Here is a 19,678-nt window from a genome sequence, read left to right as displayed (position 1 = left end):
GTGAGGGCTCGCTGACACACAAAAGAGGGCTGAGGGAGAAGGCTATCTAACAAGCCTGGGGGCATCACTGCAATAGGGGGCAGAGACCATGAGGGCTCTCGGTCCCTAGGATGATGTGCCCACATTGGGATTGTCTTGTGAACGTGGCAAGACTTCACCAAATCTATAGAACTACAGAAAGCCAAGTCTAATAAACTAGGGAAGATGGGTAAGTCCCCAAGAATAAGTCCTCAGCCATGGCACCTGTCTTTGAGGAGATGAGGGGCCACAACTTACACTATCCATGCATGCATCGGTTGCCAAAGGCAGCCCCCAACAGAACCAGATGGCGCAAAGATCAGATGCAGTCTTCTGGTCCTCCCAGCTCCTATTCCCGGAAGGCAATGGGAGCACCTCCCCCATCCCATGCATAGAGCCTCCAGCTTGGGAGCTCAGAGAGGAGTGGAAGAAAAGAGAAGCCATCCTGACAGAGACTAACCTTGAATTGAACTTGAATTAAGCCAGTAGAGATTGTGTTACTTTCAATTTGGCAAGTTTACATTAGCTGGAAGTCTCCAGAGAAAGATGAGTTCAGTAATACGGAATAAAGGAAGTTGCAGTTTTTTATACATCGGAAACTTAATACGTAAATTTCACCCCAGTTGCCCTACTTTTAAAGGCCAGTGCTCTCCCTTGCTCTGAGAAATCATCTTCTGACCATTTTCTTTGCCAAAGTAATTCAAGCCTTATCTTACAGATTTTCCCACAGGAATCCTACGACTATCTCAACCTAACTAGCTTTAGTTTTTTGAATTTGTTGCTTTAACCTTTGGTTCTGGCATTTTTTTTTTCTTTTGGAAAGCCTAGCTCTATTGCCCAGACTGGAGTGGCACAATCTCAGCGCACTGCAACCTCCACCTCCCAGGTTCAAGTGATTCTCATGCTGCAGCCCCCTGAGTAGCTGGGACTACAGTCATGAACCACCACACCTGGCTGATTTTTGTATTTTTAGTAGAGATGGGTTTTCGCCATGTTGGCTAAGCTGGTCTTGAACTCCTGACACCTCCAGTGATCTGCCTGCCTTAGCGACCCAAAGTGCTGGGATTACAGGTGTGAGCCACCGTGCCCGGCCAGTTATGGCATTCTTACTGAACCTCAAGCCTGATCAAACCTGAGTATCCTTACTCAACTGGCACTTCAGTTATATGCCAACCTTTCTTTCACATATATGTATATATATATATATATGCCAACCTTTCTTTCATATATATGTATATAATTGCTCTCTAGGCTCTGGGGTACATGTGCAGAACATGCAGAATTGTTGCATAGGTACCTACATGGCAATGTGGTTTGCTGCCTCCATCCCCCTGTCACCTATATCTGGCATTTCTCCCATGTTATCCCTCCCCAACCTCCCTACCCTCTGCTGTCCCTCCCCTATTCTCCCCCAACAGACCCCAGTGTGTGATGCTGCCCTCCCTGTGTTCATGTGTTCTCATTGTCAATACCCGGCTATGAGTGAGAACATGTGGTGTTTGATTTTGTGTGTGTGTGTGTGTGTGTGTGTGTGTGTGTGTGTGAGCAACATGGCTGTTTATTCACCTGGGTGCTGGTGGGCTGAGGCCAAAAAGCGTGTCAGCGAAAGCTGGTGGGATAGAAATTAGTTTTATAGGTTTGGGGTGGACAGTGGAAAGTTACAGTTTAGAATTAAAAACATGGTCTTGAACAGATGTTTGTAAACTCACCTTCATAACAGCATTATTTACAATTGTCAAAAGGTGGAAGCAACCCAAGTGTCAATCAATAGATGAAGGGATAAATGAAATTTGGTGTACAGATACAATGGCATGTTATACAGTCTTAAAAAGGGAGAAATAATTTACAGTTTAGAGTGTTTTTTTGCAAGCTGGAGGGGGTCGTAGGTTTGTAAGCTGGGAGGGGGTCGCAGGGTGTGGAGTCATGAGGTTGACCAAGGTCGGTTACAAAGTCCAATAGCCTTATCAATTAGGGCAGGAATAAGGAACAGCAGAGAATATGTCAACCACTGGGTGCCTACTTGACTTTGACATATTCTTCCTCATTTCATCGTCTTCCAGTTACTTTTGATTTTCCAGGAAGTCATCTGGAGTGTCTGTGCAGGTCACAGAGGGTAACATGGCACTGTCAGTCAGCCAAAAAGACCTTACATTCCTGTCTTTTTATATTAGTAATACAAAGGAAAAAGAGATGAAGAGTGGAGCAGTGGAATATCAGGATGGGCGGCAAAGAGGGCTGTTGGGGCAGTGTTTCTCAGGGCTTCTTCCAGTGGGATTCTTCTTCCAGAGGGCAGTGCGGAAACCTAAAAATGGGAAAGAATTTAGACTGCTGGGAGATTTCAGCGCAAGGGGTGATACTGTGGGGTTGTTACAGGACCATTTGTTGAATTGACTGATTGGTTATCGCTTGTATACAATTTTCTAGGAATTGAGAGATTAATTGGAAAACACAGGGTCCAAATAGGAGAAAGAGAAAGATAGTATCAGAGGACTAGGAATTGGAAGAAGCCATGACTCCCAGGGAGTGTCCGGCTAGTCCAGCCAGGTTTAATTTATTGATGGCATCATATACGAGGCCAGACAGGTTTACATAAGGAAAACTGAAAGTGCTATTTTCTGGTCATTTGGATTCAGGCCGGGACATGTTACAGAGATGTTTAGGTTTCAGATCGGGTGACAGTTGAAGAGGTTTTAGGTTTTCTAGGGCGCAGGCTAGAGGCGAAGACTGAGGAATAGAGGGCGGAATATTTCCCCTGGCAAAGGAGATAAATTTTAAGGAAAGGAGTAGAAGAGAGACTAGGAGAAGGAGGGAGCAGCTACCAGCATTTTCAGTAGGCATCTCTGATTCCTGGGCTGTAACGTGGCTGCGTGATCAAGGCAGGTGTCCCCTCAATTGACCAGACACCAAGGGAAGAGTCTTGTCTTCCTGAATCTGAGACTGAGTCGGAGTTTTTGAGTGAGAGGGAAAAATTTGTCTCCTCTGGCTCCACACAGATAAAGACTGCCTCTTCATCTCTACTAGAAAGAGAAAGATTTAAAGGAAAAGAGAGAGAAAGAGAGAGAGACTTGTCTCCTTGGGATCTGAAGGAAAAGAGAGAGAAGGGGACAGACTTGTCTCCCGTTCTCTAAAGGAAAAGAGAGAGAAAGTGGGGGAGACTGCTTACCCTATCTGAAGGTGGCGGCAGAGCTGTTCGGCACACTCTGTAGAATTTGTCTGGTTGTTTGGACAGCTTGGATGGGGAAGAAATTTGGGCTTTGGAAGGGGATACACGATACCCATTTGAGTATAGATGCTGAAGAAGCAAGAGGGTGAATTAAAAGGCCATGTTGCAATAGATGGGTAATAACAGGCTTTAAGCCTTTTAAAGCCTCTTGTGGGAGGGGGTACTAGGACTGGGTGGGATAAGGGTTTTTAGGTTTTAAGGGGATGATGAAGGATGAGTGACTCGTAGCAACAGATGGGGAGGTGATGTCCTGTACCCTAGGGTTAAGGTAAGGGGACATAAGGGGAGCTATTGAAGGAGGTACAGGTTTGGGAAGGAGGGTGACAAAGAGATGTGGCTGTAGCCCAGGAATAGTTAAGGAGGCAGACTATTTTGCCAGGATATCTTGGCCTAACAGGGGAACTGGTCGTTGTCCATAGGTTCTTGAAAACTGTGACTTTCAGTAAAACAATGTACTATATGCCACGGGAACTTACCTCTAGTTTATGTCAATTAGTCTATGGTAAAAGTGATTTCATTGAACAATACACTGTTTTGCTGAAAGTCTCAGTTTCCAAGAACCTATCAACAACATTGCATGAGGACTCACTGTATATATCCAAAAGAATTAAAAACATGGTCTTGAACAGATGTTTGTATACTCACCTTCATAACAACATTATTTACAATTGTCAAAAGGTGGAAGCAACCCAAGTGTCAATCAATAGATGAAGGGATAAATGAAATTTGGTGTACAGATACAATGGCATGTTATACAGTCTTAAAAAGGGAGAAATTGTGACACATGTTACAACATGAATGAATCTTGAGGACATTATATGCAGTGAAATAAGCCAGTCACAAAATAAGAAATGCTATATGACTCCATTTATATGAGTTACCTGATATCACACACACACACACACACATATGTATATATATACACATACATATATATTTAACTCTTGAAGGCATCAGAGAGTAGCCAGGCAAGGAAAATTTGCAGGTTCAAGGTCTGAAAAAAAAGCCAAAGGAGTTAAGATGTGCATATTTGGGGCCACTTTTCTCTTCAAGCTGATTATTAATTCTGAAAGTGAAAGTGGTATCTGAAAGGCTGAGAAGTGGACAGAGCTTTTGGTAGTCTCATAGGTATGAAAGAAAAAATAAAATAGAGTTCACAGCCCAATAAGGAGGAGAGGACCTGATATCCCAGACCTTTAGTTGGAGGTCCAAAAGCCTATACCAAAAGAAAAAGGTAAACCAGAGCTGGATCAGTCCTCAGGATGAAGGAAATCCATGTTCACGTTATTTCAATTTTATAATATAATCTTCCCCAGCCCAGCCTCCTACTAGAAGAGTAAGTAAATTATCTTTGAAGGAAGATAACATCTAGAGCTTCAAATTACCTTCACAGTTTGTCATTCAAAATGCCTGGCATTCAATAAAAAATATCCAGGTAACATCTAAAGTTCAGTTTAATAGTAAAATATCAATGCTAGTGTCTTTGTTTTGACAAATTTACCACAGTGGTATAAGATAGTAGGAGAAACTGGAACTGGCTGAAAGACATAAGGAAGTCTAGATTACTTTTGCAACTTTTTTGTAAACCTAAATTTATTCCGAAATAAGAAGTTTATTTTAAAAGAAAACCAGCCAAGCAAGAATAGAAGAATTTATTTGAAACCAATTGACTAGAATGAAGACAAAATAAGTAACCAGAAACTGGAATTTTCAGATACAGACTTAAAGCTCATCAAATGGGTTTAACATAAAATTTGACAGTGAATGATAAGTTAGATGGGAAAAAATACTGAAAACGAAGTACAAAGAGAAAAAAGAGTAGAAAATACAAGAAAGCATGTGAGAGGAGGAAAGGATGAAGAAGGTTGGGTACAGGCCATATTTGCAATAGTAGTGGTTGATAACTTCTCAAAACTGAATAGATACTGGGTCATGTTCAAGAAGCACTATAAACACCAAGCCAAGAAAATAAAATTTTTAAAGAAAATCATAAAGCTTATGCAAAGTTTCTCTACTTTTTAGTCAAAGGGAAATGCAAATTAAAACCATAATGAGATAGCATTTGCCAAGATGTCTAATATTTTTTAAGTGGACAATGCAGTTGTGGGCAAAATTGTGTAGCAGTGGCTACTCTTATATACAGCTGTTGGGACTGAAAACTGAGAAAAAACGTCTTGGAAGCCTACTTGATGATGTCTACCAAATGCTGAACATAACAACTCGTCCTATAAGTATCTGCCAGATACAAATGCACTGAAAGGTATGTTCAAGAATGCTCACAGCAGCATTATTCACCACAGAATGAATAAATAAATTATGGTACCTGGAAATTAATTAATTGCATGAGCAAACTATTGAGGGAAAGTCTACACACAAAAGAACACATACAGTTGTTTCTCTGTACGCACAGGGGATTGGTCCCAGGACCCCATTTGGATACCAAAACACTAGGATGCTCAATCCCTTTAAATAACATGGTGTAGTATTTGCATGTAACCTACACACATTCTCTATATTCTTTAAATCATCTCAGTATTACATACAGCATCTAACACAATGTAAATCCTACGTAAACAGCTGGTATACTCTACATTTTATTTGTATTATTTTATTGTGGTATTGTTATTTTTATTGTCTTTTTTACTAATATTTTTGATCCACAGTTGGTAAAATCTGAAGATGCAGAACCGATTATGGAGGGCTGACTGTACTGTATTTGGTTGGGAATTTAGAACACCAGATACCTTTGAAGACGACAGAGGCAATAGTGATTGGTAGGGCTGTTGGTAATGTTCTGTTTCTTGATCTGAGTCCTGATTACATGGGTGTGTTCACTTTGAGAAAATTCATCAAGCTATGCACTTAGAACTGGTGTATTTCAGTGTGTGTGCTGTGCCTCAATGACAAAATTACTGTTGAAAACTTTTTTAATTGAAAATGGTATTAGCACAGGCACATCCACACAAACACGAAGGTCAAGTGGAGCACTAAAGCAAAGTTTTCATGGCACAAATGAAATCAGCTCCTCAATAGACAAAGCCACTCCCCAAAAGGAGGCAAATACATTTGAATCTGGAAGCTTTGGGAACCAACAATGGCTGTGCACCTCTGCCTGGGTACAATGCTGGAGGTTTTTACATATTTTGATAAAGGATCATAGATTCTCAAAGTGGGAAGAGCTAACTGATCCCTAGTACAATCACCTAATAATACACAAATACCTTATAATTTTCAAATTTAAATTTTTTTATCTAAGGAATATATGTACATGGCTTAGAAGGCCAAATATAGCCTCCCTTGCCTTCCAAAAAAGAAAGAAATCCAGCAATTCCTGTCTCATGCTTTCTGTTCTCAATTTTAGCTTCCCAGAGGCAATCGCTTCCATCCACTTTTAGTGTTTCTTGTGGTATTTATGTCCATATTTTAAATAGCCAGCTGGAATCCTGCTATTTCTTGATTCTAGTCCGTTTTAAGGATTCATTATTTTCATACTATGGAAGGTAAGGAGTTAGCTCTTCCCACCTTCCTACAATATGACCAGTTCTCTTCCCAATATAGTTATGTTACTTTTATTTTTACATAAACAGACTTTCATTGCTTGTGTTATTCTGCCTGTGTAAATATTATTGGTGTTGAGTCACATCACATACAGTACTAAGAGTACATTCTCTTCTTGTAGGAGATTTTGTTTTTTTAGGGTTAACTTTGTAAAGAATTGTTTTAGATATCTTAAGAAGCCATCCCCAAACTCTGACAAAGATATACTAGCACATTGTCAGTTTTATCTCAATGTCTGGCTGCTTTTCATATCAATTTTCAACCAAGACTCCCTTCCCTCCCTGCACTTACATTTTTAGACATTCTTGGTCGTCTAATTCCTGAGGTTTTCCTGAGGTTCTACAGCTATAGAAAGAAGAACGTTGCCAGACCCTTGGCTGGAACTTGCACAGTACAGAGGGCTACAACTGTAGATGTGAGCCCGGATGATGCTTGAGGTCAAGTTAGGTGGTCTCTGATGCTCCCTCCACCCCCATTTCTATGATTTTTCGTGGGCTCAACCTCTTTCCTTTCACTAAACCTCTCTCTATGCCTTTCCCACTCCCTGCAGTTCTGGAGGATTCTGTCTTAAAGATGTGTTTGGGGGGAGATGCCAATGCAGTGACCCATAAATTTTTTCTCTTCCCTGGGTCACACGGAGCCCGTTTTTTTTTTTAATTCATCTTCCTGTAATAACCCTTTCCTGCGACAATCCCTGTTGACCAGTGCAGCTGATGCCCACCTGCTGTGAAAACAGGAAGGAAAAGAGGAAACTCCAAGGCATTTAAAGTCACCTAACATTGTACCACGCTGACTTCCATTGCCTGTGGACTTGCTCCATCTCAGTTTGGTGTTCATCTTAATCATTATTTCTCCAATTGTTTCTCACTTTCCACAAATTCATATACAGAGGTGGATTTCCTCTCATAGTCCTTGCATGACTAAGTTGAAGAAATAGAGCCCCTGGGAGACAACAGACGAGATTTCTACTTTTCTGTAAAGACCAATATGGTGCAGCACAGAACAGCAAGGGCAGTCCAAGAGTTACAGCTGATGAGCTCGAAGTGGTTTTCTTAGTCTCTCTGCACTCCATCTGGAGTGTGAGGGCTGACGTGGGTGTGAGAATTGGGGGAAAAAACTATTATTTGCCAATATCATCAGGAACAGCAATCACCACCTCACCAATCAATGGAGGGTCCCCATCATGGGACATGACAGCACAGACCCTGAGCAAGGAGTTCCACTGTGGCCCTCTCATCCTCTGATTTGGAGTTTCCATGCGATTTTGTTTATTTGTTTTTGTCATCTGATTTATCTCTTCCCTACCCTTTTTAATTTCCCAGTAGGCTTGAAAATGTAAAACACCTCCATTTTTTCCCTTTGTAACCTCCAGACGCTTGTGTTTCACGCTCAGCCAGTGTTTTTGGCCTGAGGCAAACTGCTTAAATTTTGAAACTCTAGTTTCTATTCTTATCCACTGTTAAGGCAATACATCTAATTACATACCAAATCTAACTTTTTTGAAGAAAAAAACGTGTATCTCCACCCACCTGCCCTACTTCATTATAACCTGGACAATGCTTTATCCCTTAGAGACTGCAAGGAGACACAGGTTGTGAAAGCTTGACAGCTGAATGTGATGCTTGTGTGAATTGATTAGTAACTCACTTGTATTTAAATTATTGTCATATATTTTTATACCCTCTTGTTTATACTTTAGATCATCTTGTAAAATGTGACAGAAATAGATTATCATATAATAACTAACATGTGATGGTTCATTTTAATGTGTCAGCTTGACTGGGCTAAGAGATGCCCAGATAACTGGTAAAATATTATTTGTGGGTTTGTCTGTGTGGGTGTTTCCAGAGAGATTAGAATTTGAATAGGTAGACTGAGCAAAGAAGATCCACCCTCACCAATGTGAGCAAGTGTCATTCGAATCACTGAGAGTCTGAGTAGAAGAAAAGGCATAGAAAGGGTATATTTGCACTCTGTGTTTGAGCTGGGACATTCATCTTCTGCTCTCTCAGACTGGTGTTCCTAGTTCTTGGGCCTTTGGACTCAGACTAAATTACACCACCAGCTTTCCTGGGACTCTAGCTTATAGACCATTGATCATGTGACACCTCAGTCTTCATACATATGAGTTGGCTCACTTGATATGTGATTCTATTGCTTCTATGTCTCTGGAGAACCCTGATGAATAACCCCCAGGTACTTATTCAACAATTAACTCATAGCGAATCTCATTTAATCTTCCGTCTCTCACTTACTTATTCCAGGATTATTTTGAAGCAAATCTAGACATCATAATTTTAACTCCAAATTGTTACTCTAATATATATATATTTGCCTCTTTATTTAAATTTTATGATATCATTATCATAACTGTAAAAGTGAGTCATTTCTTACTATTATCAAATGTCTTCAGCGTTCAATTTTCCCTAATCATCTCATAAATGCTTTCTGCCTCACAGTTTGTTGTTTGAATCAGGATCATAATAAGGACAATACATTGCAATGAGTTGACAATACCTCTTAAGGTCTCTTCTAACCTATAATTGATCCCTCCATCTCTTTTTTCACCTTTGCAATTTTATCTCGTAGCAAAACCAGATCATTTATACTGCCGAGTTTCCTAGTCTGGGATTTTGTTGATTGCACCCATTTTGTTATTTAACATATTTATCTGTCCCCGTGTTTCCTATAAACTGATGGCTAAATCTAGGGGCTTTTGCAAATTAGGTTTGCATCCTGATATGGACTATGTAATAATACCTCTTTATGCATTGTTCCTGTTAGTGCTTTCATTTCCAGAAATCACAGCTTGATGTGTATGCATATTTTGGAAGGAATATATATTTTTTCTCTCTTTTCCTACTTAACTGACATTCATATGTTCTCTGGGACTTGCTTTCTCTGTACTTTTTGGACTAAAATTGTGGGTACTTTTTCCTCCCAAAGGACATTAAAGAGATTAATTTATGAGCTCATTTTGGTGAAATCGGATTTCCTAAATCCCAGGCCCCTCTCCTGCCACATTCAAGTAGATACTATCCCAGCAATGGGCTGCATCTGTCTTCCAGTGACCACAATAAGTGCATGGAGATTGTGGCTCTTCAGAACAGATTCTCGGGAAAAAGTAACAAGCTATGCTTTTGCTGAAAGCTAATATGATCCATTTGTCCTTCCACTTCCCACAAACACATATCTAATTTAGTACATGTGGATGTAGTTTGATTAAAATAATTAGGAAGTTTCAGTGTGACGGGCTCACCACTGTTTGTGGACACACCCCTATGAATTCCCCATGGCACCTAGGAAAGGGAGCACACACAGCCTCTGGCCTCTGGGAACTTACAGTCTTGTACATAAGCAAACGCCCAACCAACTACATTGCAAAATGTGTCAGAATAAAGATTATATAGGAAGATGAACAAAACCCAATGAGGCTTTGAACAAGATGATGTACATCACACAGGAAGATGAACAAAGCTAAGGACAAGACTTCTCAGCAAGAAAAGATAACAGCCAGGGGACAAACTCTTCATAGAAGTGTGATACGGAAACAGCCTTCCGGGATAGAAAGAATTCTGACAAAAGTTAAGGACTATATTCAGGACAGAGGCTTTAGCACAGACCAAGGCGGAGGCAGGAAACATTTTACTGGGTTAGGATGTCCTGGAAGTATCGAGGAGTGGTTCTCCATTTTGGCTGCCATTAGAATAACTTAGGAGCGTTGAAAAACACAGAGGCCCAGGTCCATCCCAGACCAATCAATTCAGAGTCTCTGAGGAAGAGGTCTAGATATTTGTGACATTTAAAAAATTCCCAGAAGTGATTTTACTGGGCAGCGTGAGTTAAGAACCACAGGCAAACAGTGAAGCTTAACGGAGTGTTAAAACAGGGGAGGTGAACGGTCTCACCTGTTTCTGGCCATGAAGAAATTTGCCACAAAGTACCACACAGTAGCAGAGCTGCCAGAAACTCTTAGATCTTACCTGGGCCTATTCTCTTTTGATCGTTATGTGCTTATTACACAACTAACACCAGAATGGAGTCTTGTGGTAAATGACCTAAACTTTAAAATAAACACAGAATAAAAACCAGAAGGACCTTCACCACCATTCTCTAAGACTCCCTCTGGAAAGGTTACTGTTAAAAATCAACCAGTCTTTCTCTTTCCTAACTGCTCTTTAGATATTTACATTCCTGTACGTAGGTAAAAATTTTAGTTCACATATTAGGGTGAGAGAAATACCACACATTTATTTTCTCTCCCTAAACAAATATAATCTATTTTAAATTTGACCTCACTGGACTGGTAGGGAACTCCATTCCAATAGACACTGGGGTTCCCTCTTACACTTTGGCACCACCAGCACTGACTTTAGAACTTATGCCTTCCAGAAAATTCTAGAAGGGCTCTCTATTTTTATTTCATGCTGGTCTGCCTGTCAGCCTCATGGCTTAAGTCTGTCCCTCCCTTGAAGAACAGGCAACTCCCTGAAGATTCTGGGCACACATGGGCATAAAGATGCACGACAATTGCTCAATGCCACTGCTCTTAGGATGCAGTCCCAGGCTCACCCTGAGAATCACAGTTCAGCTCCCTTCTGGGTACTGCGTAGACGTGGGATCCAGATCTTCACTGCCACCCCTAAGGAAAAGTAGCATATCTATTTTTTAAGACCAGCTAAATGTCACCTCTCTCTCCAGGTTTCAGCTATTTTAATTTTTCTTACTAAACTTAAAATATGTTCCTGTATCCCTACTCCTTTTTGGGCCATTCCACAATAGTCCCTGATGAGTCTAAGCTTTTACAATAACGGCCTAGAGGGTGTCATCTTTTGGGCTAGCCTCCCAAAAGATGAGCCTTCCTTGGTTCCCGTGTAGCATGGGTGCTGAGTTAGGAGCCAGAGGTTTTGCCATCAGATCAACTGTGGCCTGGCGAAGCGGCTGTCAGCAGAAGCTGGAAGCAGGCCAGGAGGCCAGGTGGAGGGTATGGCAGAGATACACAGAGAGGGCCAATGAGAGCCTAAGTGAGCTGCAGCTGGTCCTTGACTCCACTTGGCTATGAGCAAGTCAACAAACAGCAAACAAGGTCATAATCTACAGACTTTGGCATCAGACTGGCAAACAGATGGCCAGGACAGAGAAGCCCCAGGGTAAGAAGACGTTGCAGGGACATCTCATACAGAGTTGGGGCTTCCTCCCTTCGAACCCCACATTATTAAGACCCAATAAGCTTCTTTATACATCCATAGTCATTTTGTAGAAAAGCAAGGAAAGTGGGTAGAACCCTGGGACACTAGCATTTTTACCTAAAGCCATTGATCAAAATTGCAATCTTCTGTTTAAATTATTGCATCAGCCTAGACTGTGGTTACTCGACTGGGGTAAGTTTTACAATGTAGTTTTTTTCCTGCTGCTCAATGAGTGAGACTTGGAAGAAGACCATATTACTTTCTATAATAAAGAAACATTTCCACTCGGCATGGTGGCTCATGCCTATAATCCCAACACTTTGGGAGGCCAAGGCGGGCGGATCACCTGAGGTCAGGAGTTCAAGACTAGCCTAGCCAACACAGTGAAACCCCATCTCTACTAAAAATACAAAAATCAGCTGGGCTTTGTGGTGGGCGCCTGTAAGCCATCTACTCAGGAGGCTGAGGCAAAAGAATCACTTGAACCCAGGAGGCAGAGGCTGCAATGAGCCGAGATTGTGCCATTGCACTCAAGCCTGGGCAACAAGAGCGAAACTCTGCCTTAAAAAAAAAAAAGAAAAAGAAACATTTCCTTTGTACATCTGAATTACAATGTGAGTTCTTTTGTGATTGCGCTTCATTTGCATTTCACTAAAGAATCGGGTCTTTTAATATATTTTTAATTATGTATATTTCCTTTCCTACCAATTTTCTGTTTATACGTTTGTCTATTGGTATGTATCTTCTTTCCTTTATTTGTAGGACCTCTTTATGAAGATTGAATGTAGCACCAATGTAACAGACATAGGGATGAGACCCGGTGGGGGAATATAGTGACTTTCCAAGGTCAGAGCACTGAATGGAGAGTCATAGCTATGGAGACCAGTCTACTTGTGCTCCTGAATCACAGTCTAGGCTACTGTCACTGCTCAACTCATCTCCTTTGAGTATAACATTAGGAAATATGCCTATATAAATATTAGAGATTGTGATCATTTATTTTTATAACACTATGTTTTTCAGCAAATATTTACAGAGTTTCTAATATGTTCAGGGGACTAGGATGGAGAATAAAGATACAATGGTGAGAAAAACAGGTATGATCCCCCATGAAGCTTATAGACTAGAAGGAAAAACGCATTACTCAGACCACTGCACCCATCCACATAGAGGCATATGGTAATGGTGGTGCCGCCATTGCCTCAGGGTCAAGAAAGACTTCTCTGAGAAGTAGCATTTGAGTTGAGATCTGAAGTATGAACAGGCTTTATTTAGGCGAGAAGGGATGAGGAAGAGCATCCTTAGCCAAAGAAACTGCGTATACCAAGGCCCTGTGCAGAAGGGAGAATTACTCACTCAAGGAATGGGACAAGGCCCAGCACGGTAGAAGGTTAGAGTTCGGAGGCAGGTGGCCGGGGGCTGGAGAGTGACCCAAGACACTGCTGAAGACAGGAAGGTAGGGGCTAGATCTTACAGGGCCTTGTGTATTCCAAGAGCACTTGCCATTATTTGTAGTGCAGCTGGATATCCGGGCAAGTCCTCCTGGACACAGAAGGTCTCTCTTCTCCCTGCTTTCCAATCCCTTACCCCATCCTACTCTCTCTTAGTTTTCATGGGGAGGAACACAGCCAAGAAAGGCTTTCGTAAATGGAATCCCTCACTGCTCCTTTTTAAAAGAATTCTGTTTTCCTTAAGAACCTACTCTCAGGATAGGACCTGAAAACCTTTCTCAGTAAAGACTAGATATTTACATGACATGAATGAAACACCTGCAGAAAGACACAGGCTGCAATGCCCCACCCACAGGAAATGGCATGGTGGCTTCTGTAATCAACCTGGATCAGTCTATTTTGAGGAGAAAACAGTAGAACTTCACTTATGCCCCTGGAGAGAGAGAGAGTGAGAGTAAGACAGAGAGAGAGTGGGTAGGGAAAGAGAGAGAGAGATGGCTGGGGGAGGAAGGTACTACCTCATTGATTTTGAGCTGCATTCATTAGGTTACTACATTAATGATGCTATAAGGCTTTTTTTTTAGTCACCAATATCCACTTTCAGACACATGGGAAGATGTCCTTTCTCTCTCTCTTTGAAGTCAGGTGTGACAGTGCAACCGGCTCTGGCCAATAGAATGTGCATGGAAACAACATATGATCATTGCTGTGGTTAACTTCCTAGACTATTCTTTCCTTGTTGCTCCAGTCTTCGGACGCATGTATTAACATGGAAGTGCCACAAAAGGAAAGTAGCCTGGATTTCTCAGAGGACAATCATGGAGGACAACTGTTTGCCCATATTCATCATGAAGGACCAGCAGAGACAGAAAACTTTAGGTGTGCTACTGAGACTTTGGGGTTGTCTGTTACAGCAGCATTGCTGAACCTGACTAATATATATGTTTATTTCAAAGCTGAGAAACATCAATGTGCACACATAAATTGTGTGTGTATGTGTGTTGTAGGGTGTGTGTTTGTTGGGTGTGTGTTTTGAAAGAGAGAGAGAAAGAGAAAGACAAAACTGATTTACAGTAAGAGTTTGATTTTAGAATAAGATGCATGTTCCTTAACTGCTTGATTTAAGCTAGTTTGGGACTTTCAGTTGCAAATTACACAAATGGATATATAAGTATATGTAAACAAATGCACGGCTTACGTAAGTGTTTATGCACAATATGAAACATATTCTTATGTTTTCATTTTGCACTGGCATAAAAATGTACTATGGTCACTCAGAGTTGTCTTCTACAATCCACAAATAATATTTAAAAACTTGAGCTAACTAGTCAATTAAAAGCTCAAGGCAAACTTCATCTTTAAGATGCATTCCAGATTACCTTCTGAGTCATGGACAATGCACACTGTACATTCATACCAAAGCATAAGAAAAAGCCAGATCTAGGTTTAGTTTTATATTTCCTGAGTTTTCTTGATTGCCGTCTGATCCTTGATGTTATTCCAACATACAGTGATTTTTAAAGGAGAATTTAATTTAATATAAGTCTGAATATCCTTTGGAATGCTAGAAACCAGCATTACTCCAGCAACCCTAATGAAAAACACAAGTTCCGTGTACCAATTTGTGGTCAGAGCCGGCATTCCAACCCCGCTCTCTCGTGGCTGCCAGTACTCCATCGTGTTCCTTTTCCCAGCCCTTTGCTTTTCTAGCTAAAGATGTCAGAGGCTGTGGCCCACATGGTATGCTAAACAGCCCACTGCTTACAGAAGGCTCTTACAGCTCAAGTGCAAAGACTTTGAACTTATAAAACACACCACCATCCCCACCACCACCAACACTAAATGGAAGTCTCCGAGGATTTCCTATTAATGTCCCGGCCGATGGACGTGCACTTATTTTAAAACATCCTACATGTGCACATAGATGCATTTCCATATAGATTCAAGACAAAAAGCACAGCACCTTCCAGAAGAAAACTCATACAATTAGGCTGAGGCTGATTCACTCGCATGTTTTATCACCGGTGTGGAATGCCAGTAACAAGAGCAATCATTTGTTTGTGAATTCACGGAAGACTGGACTTTCACACTGGAAAGGGACTTCCCAATGAATAGCAATGGGGAGACTTGCTGTGTATTAGCATATTTTATCTGCCCTTGTTTTGAAATTAAACAGAGTTGTGGTTGAAAGGGGAAGGCACAGATTGTCACTGGGCTGGCTTTTTAGAAAAGTGGCATTTGGAATGAGGTTTAACTATGTGGGCAAATTCTAAAGTTAACTCTTAGGATTCTTGGGCTTGCAGAAGATGTTTTCTCCTCCTCGCTGTGATAACAGAATTTTCAGTCACTACTATTCTTTCCAGAAGGCTACTCATTCTTGGATACAATGCCTCTCTGTTTTGACTGGAGATACTTAAATATAAATCAGGAGAATTCTAAGCTGTAGCAAAGGCTAATCTGCAAAGCGAAATAAAATTGTACTCCACATGTATTTACTGAACCCATATATTGTGCTCAAGGCTAGTCTAAGCATCTTGGGGTCAGGGGAGTTGGGGGAGAAGACAGATGGATGGATAACAGAATTGAGATTGAGGTCAAGATCAAGATGGAAATAGAGGTAGAGGTAGGTGTATAAGACACTAGGAGAAAATTTAAAGTACTATGTCATTAAAAGCAATGAATATTCTAGAAGTTCTAAGAAAAAAAGATGAGCATGAGCTGAAGTATTCAGAGAGGATATCAAGAGGAGAGGTGAGTCTACATCTAAATTTGACAGAAGAGGGGATGATTCAGATAGATAAGGGGCAGGCATTCTGGAACTGGGAGTCAGTTATTACGCACAATAATTAAGAGTATAGGCGTTGCGTTGTCAAAGTATGATCTTCTAAACATTAAAAGCATGCCTCTCATAAAAATTTGAGGTGCATACCTTTGAAAGGTCTCCTTAGCTCATTAAGGAGGGAATCAGTGTATTATAAAGCTGACTCAACAGAATGTACAAGAAATCAAAGTACACATTGTTCGTGAGAGTCAGAAGACTGAAATAAGATTGTTAAGCTGAAAACAAAACTGATCAATGTTCTATGGACAACAAAACTATAATATTTGAGGCTCCCTTTCCTACCGAGCAAAAATATTCGCCTCTCTACTGTACAAAGATCATTCGCAATTTGACAGTCTCTACTGAGTTAAAATAAGTCCACAGAGTCTAGATCTTAAGCAATAATAATTGTACGTCAAACAAAAATGCATCTCCCTGGAGAACCAGGAATTCCTTATGGAGGCCTGTCTGACAGTGCTCTCATTTAACATTGAAAAGACACAATATGGACAGGATCTACAAGTTTGGGGTACTTTTTAAAACAGTATTCAGGCAGAAGGGAGTTCTCATCTTTTTCCAGCATTTGCCTGCTGTATGATGTGGCAATGTGCCTTAACTTCATGGTTCTTCAATTTCTTTATCTATAAAATATAGACAATAATAGTTCTTAGCACATAGACTTATCATAGGGATCAAATGAGATAATATACGATGTCAGAGTTTTGCATAATGCCTAGCACATAATGCCTAGGGCTTGAGATACATTTCCTCATGTAAATAGGGAAGGATCACAAGCAAAATCTCACAGATACAAGTGAGCACAATGTTTGGAGACCACTAGATGGACCAACCTGGCTGGAGGAGAGAACAGGGAAATAGAGAAAGATAAATTAATAGTTTTCAGACAGATTTGTGTAGATCTAAAATAATTTTTAGAAATAAGGAAAGGACAGAGAAGTGCACAGACATTTTGAGAAATCTGGGTTTTATTCTGAAATGAGAAATACTGATCTCAGACACTGTTGGTATTTTTTTGTGCCACATAATGACACAGTGAATGCAGAATCTGGGGAAAAGTCACGCAGCTTTCTATAGGGCAGTGTGGAACAGGGAGAGTCTGTGGTCAGAGAGGAGAGTTAGGAAGTGGTAAAGGGTTAAGAAGCCAAAAACTACAGTGTGAAACTGAAAGATTGTGGGAATGGTGTTCTGTTTGATATTAATAGACAGCTTAGGAAAAGAAGACAATTTTAAAGTGAAGATGAGGAATTCTGTTTGCATCTACTGGCTTTATTTGGGACTAAGAGATATGGATGTTGAAATGCTGCATAGGCTGTGGGAGACCAGGATTTAGATGAGAAACTAATGGTGAAGATATCGCTTTAGAGGTCACCTATACAAACATGAAAGCCTTGAAAGTCCATGGACAAACCTAGCACTGAAGAGAAAAGAGTGGAGGGACAAGAATAACACATGTGTTTCTCTCTCTCTTTCTCTCTCTTTTTAAATATAGATGTTTTCCAAAGGGTAAAAACATAGATCATTGGAAAGAGCAGGGGGAAAAGCTCTAATACTTTGGAATTGAAAACTGAAGGGCGATGCAGGAAAGAGAAGAAAGCCAACCCTATTGAATAATCCCCAGAGCTGATGGAGAGCAGTGGAGGCAAAGCACACTGAGTTGAGTTGACCTCACCATTAACTGGAAGACACTCTGGGAATACACGGGATACATGGCTTCAATCCACTCTGAGTCATAACTCACCAACAGGAGGGAGTGTTTGCTGGTGGAAGAGTTTGCTGGGAGAAAGGAAACATTAAAGCATGAGGGAAACTGAAGGTGAGGACATCAGAGCATGTGGTACCTTAGGTTTGGTCCCCTTTCAAAGCCACCCTGGAACACGAATGCGAGTGCAAGCAGTTGATTTAGGACGTGATCCCAGGAAGGAACAGGAAAGCAGACAGTGGGCCAAGGATAGGAAGAAAGTCAATGCAGGGTACATTAATCAGCAGGGTCACCCTGTGGGCAGCCAGGGCTCAGTCCTGCTCGGAGCCTGGGAAGGACAATGAAGAGCAGGTTTGAGAGCCATCCCACCTAGCGGAGAGTCTCCGGAGTACTCAGTCACCAGGTCTAGGCTGCTGGATGAGAGATGTTCCTGGATTTTAACTCTCTGGTACTTTTGGTCTATTTGTGCCTGCGACCAGAGAAAGCCCTGAGAATAGAGCATAGGGCTGCCAGTAAGAACAGCAAGTACCGAGGGGCTCAGGGTGGGGCACCCACAAGGTTTAGAGAGCAGAGGCTGTAGCCAGACTGCCTGCATGTGAATTTGGCTGGGTTTTCTGCAGCTGAGAACAACTTCTGGGGCAGGGCTACTGGGGTCTTCTGATGTAGGTCCAGTTCAGCTTGCTTCTAGACTGGCCTTGAAAACCTAAAAGAGTCTAGTTATTTGTCGGGAGTCTAATATCATTATTACTCGCCACGTTTTGGCCACCCGCTGTGTGCCAGGCATTGTACAAGGTGGTTTCTATGTGACAGAAACCCCTGCCTCTCCACACAATCTGTTCTCCTCAGCCTCAGTGGACAGGGGCTTTGTTACCTTGGCATTAAGTGGCACAGATGAGTTAGCATCACTCCTGAAGTTTCTTCTGTAAAGATGATTAATATTAGGAGTCGCTATAATCCAGAGACCTAAGGATCTACAGTACTTTTTCAGGATCGATTGGGGGATGACGGTTGTCATGGTATTGAGAGTGTTGCAATGTTCTCATCAGACAATCACAAACACACACTGAATCCAGAAGATGCTGGACTATGGGGCATTTCTTTTCACACCGTGCAGGTCCAAGAAGTCTTTATTCTCTACACTTTCTCCCTCTGCTCTCCCTCTTCCCGCTATTAGTTCTCTCCTTCTCTGGCTTCCCTTAATCATTCTGGCTCAATCCTAGGAGCATGTGGCAAAGCTGGCTCTGTTTCCTCTAAAGTGCTCCAGGTCCACTTGGCTGTCCCTTTCCTTAGAAACACATTCTTGGGGTTCTGGGGAGACAACAGCTCCCTGTCATCACTAGCTGAAGGGAACAGTAACATCCTTCATTAGATCCTCTCAACCTTGCTCACATCTTTATAGATAGTCGCTTTATCAGCCTCACTTCAAATTACCAAATAGGGTTTATCTCCTGTTTCCTGCGGGACTCACAGCACTCAACTACAGGCAACTCTGTGGCAGAAACCCCACCTTATGCTTCTCTCTGAGTCTGTCCCTGCAGAGATACAACCACAAATGTTAGTAAAGATTAAAACTGAGGTTCAGTGTGGACTCCATCAGAGGAGGGTGACTGTTCCTAGAGAAAAAGCATTTTCAGAAGGGGCACTGTAACTTCATTCTTTAGCTCAACAAATACTGAAAGCCAGGCACTGTTCTAGGTG

The 19,678-nt window shown here is 41.4% G+C and overlaps 1 long non-coding RNA gene across 1 annotated transcript; it reads left to right on the top strand.

Annotated features, from left to right (window-relative positions):
* Positions 1-3,559: 3,559 nt before the first annotated feature.
* Positions 3,560-16,230, top strand: LOC116541855. Its single transcript, XR_004264973.1, has 3 exons — positions 3,560-3,646; positions 11,413-11,414; positions 16,216-16,230. It is a non-coding gene; the product is annotated as an uncharacterized LOC116541855 (long non-coding RNA).
* The last annotated feature ends 3,448 nt before the right edge of the window (positions 16,231-19,678 follow it).

This window comes from Sapajus apella, unplaced genomic scaffold (assembly GCF_009761245.1).
Source record: "Sapajus apella isolate SASKATOON/1434 unplaced genomic scaffold, GSC_monkey_1.0 scaffold157, whole genome shotgun sequence".
Classification (NCBI taxonomy): domain Eukaryota; kingdom Metazoa; phylum Chordata; class Mammalia; order Primates; family Cebidae; genus Sapajus; species Sapajus apella.
This window is presented reverse-complemented; position numbering and strand designations above follow the sequence as displayed.